This window comes from Henckelia pumila, chromosome 3 (genome assembly GCF_033568475.1).
Source record: "Henckelia pumila isolate YLH828 chromosome 3, ASM3356847v2, whole genome shotgun sequence".
In the NCBI taxonomy this organism is placed as follows: domain Eukaryota; kingdom Viridiplantae; phylum Streptophyta; class Magnoliopsida; order Lamiales; family Gesneriaceae; genus Henckelia; species Henckelia pumila.
Window position 1 is genome coordinate 159,164,679 of NC_133122.1, and position 9,066 is coordinate 159,173,744.

Sequence of the window (9,066 nt, forward strand, 5' to 3'; positions counted from 1 at the left end):
CCTCAAAATATTTCATATCAAAGAAACAACCTGTCTCTTGCTCAAGCCTATTTTGATAACGGATGCAGAGTAAGTTACAATGGTAATAGAAATAGTAGTAAAGTGTAAGAGAAGCCATATTATGAGACCTTGACGTATCGGTTGGAGCCATGGCAATTCCTACAGCTTATGGTACCATGACCTTGAAACCAATATTTAGCAAGAAATAAATAGGTGAAAAACAAGCAGGTTTCGAAATTAAATGAAGATCAGAAAATGTTGATATTTCTCACTGCACGTAGTCAAAGTTACAGGTAACTGTAGCGATCATGTTACTTTGTGTTGATCATAATATTGACCAGTAAGCTACTAAAACGACGAAAATGATCGCATGATAAAACTAGATGCTAAGTGTAATAATGTTAGTCGAAGATTCCGAGAAAAGGATATGATAGTGATCACCTGGTAGAGGTGTATTGGGTGTGTAGATCAACTTAAGAAATGAAGCATCTCTGGGAAGGATGCGTCTACAAAATCTTAAAAGAGTTCAATGAGCAAAAACTAACTTATAAACTCACACCCTTTAGTCTGAAGAAATGTAAATTGCCGTATTTGTGTCGATTTGTTACCCTATCTAGTAGGAGTTTGACTTTAAATCGAACCTTTTCCAACAAACGATGGCAAGCTCAAGAAAGAAAAGTAGCAAAAAAACTTACATGGATCCATCCGATGAGGATAAGGGACTCTTCATTTCGACCTCGTTCACAGTCTGGCACAATAAAGTAACAATAAATAAGTAAAAGTTTGGAAAAGGCAACACACTGTGTTTAACTAAGCAACCATTAATAGTTTCATTCTTAAAGTGGAACCACATGGGAAAGGAAAAAAAATGAAAGACGAACAACACGAAAAGCTTCAAATTCTTACAGAATTGGAGGTAGACTTTTATTTTGGGATTATTAGATTCGTCACATAAAAGGTTCCAGACTCCTGCATCATCCATAACATTTTTTTATACCATCTTAAAAAACCACATCACTATCAAATATTCTGGTAACCTCACTTTTTTATAAAAAAAACAAAGGATTTTATAACTCACGAGAAAGGCACCAAGAACTCCACATGTTTCAAGATTCTTGCTGGTGTTGTCGCTTGCAAGGTCAAGAAAATCCTCCATCAGCCGTGCTGACTAATTACTGTTTACATGTATCAAGCATTCATAGAATCATTAAGTCATTTACAAATTCTTGGATTCGATTTTCGACGTAAAAGAGTGATCATGTAGCTTTTAACTTACCATATGGATGTCCTTTAGATTTGTTGATCTGGTTGATTACTAGAAGAATACTGCGAGCATGATTCATGAAACTTCGGGAGCACCTGGCAGAGGCCGCAAAAATGAGATTTCGGGAGCCGGAAATGACTTCGTGACAACACGCACGTCCTGAAACAGAGTTAATCAGCCATGAAAAAGTCTAAAAAAATGTGTGCTGATTATTATTTATAGCAGAAACTTAAGGAAAATCACTTATTGCTGAAAGAAACATAACATCTGGAGGGGAATTGCCTTCAGAACAACATCCAACTGGATTTCTTCAAAGCAAAACAACCATTTTTCGCAATTTGATTTTCAGCAAGATTACCAATATGAATTAATAAACAGAGTTAAAAAATGCAACACCTCAATCTACAGCAATACACCATGAGACGAGAGAGTATAAAAAAATCCATAATTCAGCAACACTCGAATATCATCAGAGCCAAACGATTTCTCGCTATATCGAGTATTCAAGATCTCAGAAACGTGGAAAAAATTGATTCTTTTTCACACATAAAAAATATAAAAGTTGGGTTCAAGCAAAAAGTTAATACAAGAATCACAAATTCAATAATCAAAGATTCACCCAACAGTTGAAACGATACAAAACATGAAATTTTGCAAATCCAAACATCGGAAAAGCAAGAAATCCATGCTCATCATGAATAAAAAAAACCCCGTAATTTCAAGTAAGCTAATAAAGACACACCGTTTCCATCTAAAGATTTTGGAGGAGAAGACAGGAACACAATCACCAAAAACGCCTAAAATCAGAAGAATTTCAAGTAAAATACCTCTAAGCAACAATGGAGATGTCGAGTGAAATCTCGTCAACTACAAGAGCTACAAGAAATCAATACTTTCAAGGTATTCACCTATAGAGTAGTTCAAGGAATTGAAGATGTTCGACGAAAGCTTAGCAGCAGATGCGAGGTGGGCTTCTCGTCCCGACGGCCCGAGCAAGTACAGCAGATGCGAGGTGGGCTTGTCGAATATCACTTGAAAAATCGTCTAATGAATCGAGCAAGACCAGCAAAAATCGAGAGAAAAAGGAGAAAGCAGATTTTGAATTGAAAGAATGAAAAAGGAGAAAGGGATCGGAAAAGAAAATCGAGAAGGGATTTGGGATTTTGAGGATCTGAGAAGTAAATAATATTATTTATTTTAAGTTTTATTTTAAATAAAAATAATAGTTCTTCTACAACACTTTTTAAAAAGTGTTGTCATAATAGGAAAAAAATGCTAATAGACAACACTTTTAAAAGAGTTGTCTTTGACCTAAAAAACGCTTATAGACAACGCTTTTTAAAAAAGCGTTGTCTTTGATTAATAAAAAATATATAACGACAACGCTTTTTCACTAAAAGCGTTGTCTTTTAAGTGTTGTGTTTGTGCATTTTTGTTGTAGTGAAAATACCAAAACTTTATCCCAATAAAGATATTATGGAATTTCGAAGCAAATTGCTTCTACGTCTTCCCTTCTTCTACTTAGGAAGGAATTCACTAGAAGACTTTGGTTTATAACTCTTTTGTATACAACTCACTTCAATCGTATGACTTATCCTTTGCCTAGAACTCCTAGGACACCACACAAAATAAAACTGTAAGTTTTAACAGCAACGAATGAAGAAAATTAGGATTTGAATGAATCCGTATATTCAATCAGTTGAGCAACTCTTCTTCAACACTTCTTGAATGAGCAGTTGAAAGTTGTCTTGATGCCCTTGATGATCCTTTGAGAGAATCTGATGAATAGCTATTATATGGGCTTGGTGAACAAATGAGATATGTAAATTCAAAGTGCTCGGAGAGAACTTTCTTATGTATTTCTTTTTGTATTTCTTCACTAACTCTTTTCTGAAGTTCTCTCTAATATATATAGTCATATTTTGCAACGTTCTTCTTGATGACTTAGATTCTCTCTCTGAACTGTCTTGTTATAGTTTCGAGAGTCTTTATAAATATCTTCATAAATGTTAGAAGAGATCCAAGATGGGTGAAAATTAATCCTTGTCGCTTTTTAATATGGACAATAAATTCTCTCTGGAAAATCTTCAAATATAACGAATAGTCTTCTTGAGCAGACGAAAAGCCTTTAAACTTTGAGCAGTTCAAATAATCATTAGGCAGCTCAGATAGTTCGAAGATTCTGTTGAGCAGTTAAAGCAGTTCGAAGATTCTGTTCAGAAATTCAAGATCTTTTAACTGTTTTACAAAACTTGGCAGTTCAATTTGTAATCATCAAACTAGAGTCCAACACGAATTATTGTTGAGAGTCTTTTTTCTTGTGCCTGATTGGCAAGAAGATTTTATGGAGCTTGGTAGGTAGAGTTTTCCTTTAACCAAGTGAAACTTCTGTTGGAATAATTTTTGAATGAATTATAATTGAAATGAGCTTGAAAGACTTATTTGAATTGTGTTGGAATAGTTTGAATTTGGTAAAATAAATTGGAGGAAAAACTTGTTTTGGTTTCTCCCACATTGGAGCATGTTTAATGTTTTGTTCACCTTATATAATCCAACTTTGGATTATGGGATTGGGCCCTTAGGGCACCGGATGTTTTATAAAGGGGCAAGACGCTAATCGATGCAACAAACATACGCGCGCACGGCCGGCCATCTCGGCGAGGCAAGGCGAGGTCTTATGATCAATTATTCTTTTTGGATAAAATTTTAATTGATAAAAAAAAAAATTAGTGCGCCCAAGCGGTCAAAAATGGACCGAGTGCAGCCCTCACCTTGCGAGATAGTGGGCTTCAGAAAAGTTGGGCGCTCGGTCCGCCAAATTTTACCGACCGAGCGCACCCTTATTTGAGCGAGATAGAAAGTCTGTCAAAAGTGGGGCGCTCGATCGGTCAAAAATAACCGACCGAGCGCGCCTTCTGCAGACTGAAAAGTCACGACTCTTTCTAGGATTTTTTTGTCATGGGTTGCATCCTTACGCCTTCAAACGTGTTGTTTCATGTATAAGACTATATATACGGTGGTTATAACACAGAAAAGATATACAGAAACATCTGATAACGTATACATCAGATTTCTGAAAAATCTCTCCCTCACTTTCTCAAAAAAAAGTTGAAACGTATTTTCGTTCGCTGAAGTTTGTGATATTTGTAGTGCTGCTATATCACGATCGTTAGTCGTTGTATCTTAGGGACGATTGCCGCCAACGTTGAGCACTGTTAATGGGCAATTTCGTCTTGTGGATAGAGAGATTCTCTCGCCTTGACTAGTTGTTGCCATTGTTGCTGTTGTTGTACAAGTTCTTCAGAATTCGGAATACACCCTCATAACAATCGCAAGACGAAATTTTTGTATTTCTCGGATTCTGAAGATGTCTACCATTTCATTCACTCCTCTCGCTTCCGCACCTGCACATGGAGAAAAGCCGCCAAAGTTTTCTGGTGCCGACTTCAAACGTTGGCAGCAGAAGATGTTGTTCTATCTGACAACACTCAATCTGTCTAGATTTTTGAATGAGGGTCCCCCTGTTGTCATTGATGGCGATTCTGACTCCCAAAGGAGGACCGCAGTTGATGCATGGAACCACATCGATTTTCTATGCAGAAACTATATTCTGAATGGCCTTGATGACACTCTCCATAGTGTCTACTCCTCAGTCAAGACGACCAAGAAACTCTGGGATTCCTTGGAGAAAAAAATACAAAACTGAAGACGCAGGCATAAAGAAGTTTGTGGTTGGCAAATTTTGGAACTTCAAAATGGTAGACTCAAAAACTGTGATGAGTCAAGTGCAAGAGATACAGATCATCTTGCATGACTTATTGGCCGAAGGGATGGAAATCAATGAACCATTCCAAGTCACGTCTATCATTGAGAATTTGCCTTCGATGTGGAAGGACTTCAAAAACTACCTTAAGCACAAATGTAAGGTGTTGAAACTTGAAGATCTGATCGTGAGACTTCTCATCGAGGAGGACAACAGAAATACCGAGGCCAAGTCACATAAAAAGATGGAAACCAAGGCCAAAGCAAATCTGGCGGAGTCTAGTATGAGTCAAAAGAGGAAGCACCCCCATGATGGAAAGCAAAAGGGGAAAGCAAAGAAATTCCAAGGAAGTTGCTACAACTGTGACAAACCGAATCATATGGTAAGGGATTGCCAAATTCCAAAGAAAAACAACACAAATCAGAAACGAAATCAATCAAACTGAAAGAGTGGGTGCCCGGTGAGCCAACTTGTGGCTAAGGGCTTTGATGACTCTTTGTATAAACAATCTTTTGTTTAATATTATTTACACTTTTATTAATGGCAATGACTTTATCTTTCTTCATATTGTGATATTGTGATATACTATTGTTGTTTTGATAAAGACCTTGAATATACTATAGTGTATGTAAGATGTGGTAGAACATGGAGATGTCTATCATGAAACACATCTTATAGTCACTGTATATTCTAAACTGTTCCTAGTCGATTGAGCCGTCCGATAATAAGGATAAGGATCGCTCGAGTTTGAGACTAGCATTTGCGATGCAGAGTACCACGTTTCATTGGTAAGGAACATAGAGATGTTCGAAGCATGCAAATGGATATTCATATGATGAATGATCGAACTACCCTATCCGTACTTTCCAAGTGGTTATCACTTATCTAGTGGATATAGTTCGCGGTTTTGGTTGTACACCATTAGTCCTTACTACTTGAGACATCATTGAGACTCTATATGCTAGTACTGTGCTTTGACTCGTTTACCGACTCTATTGGGGTCATCAGGTGTCGGGATTGGGTACAGTTACAACACATATAGGAGTCGATGCTTTGTTGTCAAGGATTCACCACATACTTGCGAGTGTGGATATCCTATGCGATCTGAGGAGATATTAGTGTGACGAATCTCTGGCCAGAGTACATGATGTGATTTAAGAAATGGTTTCTTAGTAGCACATGCGATGTCACTATTTGATCTTCAAGATGCATTGCATAGTTATCGAATCTCGAGCGACTCTCGATATACCAATGGTTGTTGATTCGATCGGGATATATGGATGAAGGGACCGTACTGTACGCTAACCAAAATCTACTGGTTCTTGTAGGCACTATCAGTGATACCTAGGGAATCATGGGGCGATGTTTCTAGGCGCTCATACCATGATTCGTTGGGCAAGTCGGAAATTCGTTGGGCAAGTCGGAAATTTTTTAGGCCTCGGTTGTTGAAACAAAATAAATATTTTAAAATAAAAAATTTTTTTTTTCGGGCAAAAACCCGGGCAGCGATTGGATCGCTGCCCGGGAGGGGCAGCGATGGTCGCTGCCCTGCGCAGCGCTGGGCGCTGCACAGGGCGGCGCACGGCGCTGCCCAGGGCAGCGATGTGATCGCTGCCCAGGGCAGGGCAGCGATCGTCGCTGCCCTAGGGGCAGCCGGGCTGCCCGGCCCGAGCCCTACGGGGCGCGGGCAGCCCGGGAATGTCCTGGGCAGCCCGCGGGAAAAATTATTTTTTAATTTTTTAAATTAAATTTTAATATGTTAAAATTCTATTTTTGGTCCGATCGAAAATTGTTTTGATTGGTCCACGAGGCGTCGGATCGAATTGTTCGAGTCCGAAAATTTTAAAATTGATTTTTGGATAAATTTGAATTTTTGGAAAATTTCAATATTTTATCCTTTAATTGAATTTTGAAATTAATTATTTTTGGTACAATTGATGATAAGATATGATCTTATGGATATATTGAGTAAAATATGATTTTATGTATAAAATTGGATTTTATAGATAAAATATGGTTTTATTTGATAAAAAGATAAAATATGATTTTGTATGTAAAATAAGATTTTATATATGGAATATGATTTTATCCTTTTAAATTTAAATTGCCATTGCATGTTATCCAATAAATTAATTTTGAATTAAATGTTATTGGATAAGGATGATCGATTGCCATGACCAATTTTGTAGGTGTATGTTAGGAATTTACATTTGTTTTTATTGTTGTTGGATTTATTAATGGGCCTGGTTTATGGCCCAATATGAATTGTCATATGTAATAAAAGTGGGCTTGGTTTATGGCCCGTTCCCACCCCTTAAAAATATATCCCCTACTTGTCATTTTTATTTATTGTAAATACATTAGATTTAGTGGGAGATCAAGATTTGAAGATGGAGGTGGGCCCAGCAGACAATAAAGACAGAAGAAATGTAAATTGGAAGCAAATGTAATAGGATTGCATTGAATACTGCATATTACCTAGGATTGGACTAAGACTCGTGATTGGCAACCACGGGTCGATTAGAAATGGAATCGATCATCCTATATAATATGTGATATTATAGTTGTATGCATGTTTTAGACAAAATTGTGTGAATCCGACAAGTATACAAAATTTTAAAAATGATGAGACAAATTTTCAAAAATAAAATCCCTCATTTTAAATATGATTTAAAATTGATATCAAGATAAATAAAGGAAATTTAAAAATTGTTTAAATGTTCCTACCTTCCATCAACGATCAATGTATGAGATGCTACCCGCGGATACGGTCCGGCTCATATTATTGGGGGGGGCCCATTCGTCGGAAAGCTGTACATTGGATCGACACATGTTGTAAGTTGGGTGGAACTCCCATGGGATCGGCTCATATTATTGGGGGATCCACATGGCGACCGTCCATCACAACTTAATATTGATGGGTCATCTTGACATGTCACAATAAACGGCGTCATATTATTGGGCCCTTATTGGACATGAGGTAAAAACGTGGAGGTTGTTTTGGAAGCAATTGGACTCTACCTTTTGAAAATTATGGTTGGCTGATATTATTCGGGACCATAGTTTGTCAATTGGACTCCATGTTCTCACTAAGGAAAACAGTTTCCCGTTTTCACTAGAGGGTAGTAAAATCGTTAAAATAGTGGGAGTGAGATTCATAAAATAAATTTCGCCTATTTTATGTCTTAGTAAATTCATTAAACAATCATCGATTATTGTCTGTTTCAACTCAGTATTTCATTACAATGAATTCGTAATCCACATGTTCTCGAACAAAACAAACTTTCTGGCGCAACTATACGGAATGGTTCCATAAAGTTAAGAATGTCCTGAGTTCGGAAAAGATTTTCTAAGTGTTAGAAAAGGCTTCTCCGAAAATAGCCCCGGCTGATGTAACTGCCGAAAGGTTGGCCGAACTAGAGAAATGGTTGGACCATGATCTCAAGGCCAAATGTTACATACAAAATTGGACAAGTCTAAACAAGTTTGCCATCACTGCAAGAAACCCGGTCATTGGAAACGTAACTGCAAGGAATACCTCGAATAGTTGCGAACTGCAAAGGGTATGTTTTACATTGAAATAAATGTTTTACTTCTTGGGTATTGGATACCAGATGTAGATCTCACATTTACAATGAGTTGCAAATGATGACAAGAAGTAATAAGCTTTAGAATGGGTGAGACCCAGCTGAGGCTCGAAAATGGTTCCAGAGTTGAAGCTAAAGCCGTGGGAGATGTTTATTTAATTTTGCAGAACGGTTTTAAGTTACTTTTAAGAGATGTTTTATTTGTTCCGGATTTGATTAAAAACATTATTTCTGTTTCTATGCTTGATAGAGATGGTTATTCTTGCAATTTTGTGAATGTGATTTGCAATATTTACAAGAATGAATGTTTTATTGGAAATGGACAACTTGAAAACGATCTATACAACTTAAAACTAAAAGACGTTCCAATAAATTATGTTGATAAACCGGCAACAACAAACAAAAGGAAAATCGATAGCCAAAACCCGGCAAACCTTTGGCATGCTAGGCTA

General features: G+C 37.1%; 1 long non-coding RNA gene across 1 annotated transcript; it reads right to left on the reverse strand.

The window, feature by feature from the left end:
- Positions 1-592: 592 nt before the first annotated feature.
- LOC140886208 (uncharacterized) lies at positions 593-1,169 on the reverse strand. Its single transcript, XR_012151475.1, has 3 exons — positions 1,079-1,169; positions 907-969; positions 593-748 (listed from the first exon to the last, which is right to left on the reverse strand). It is a non-coding gene; the product is annotated as an uncharacterized lncRNA (long non-coding RNA).
- Positions 1,170-9,066: the final 7,897 nt, after the last annotated feature.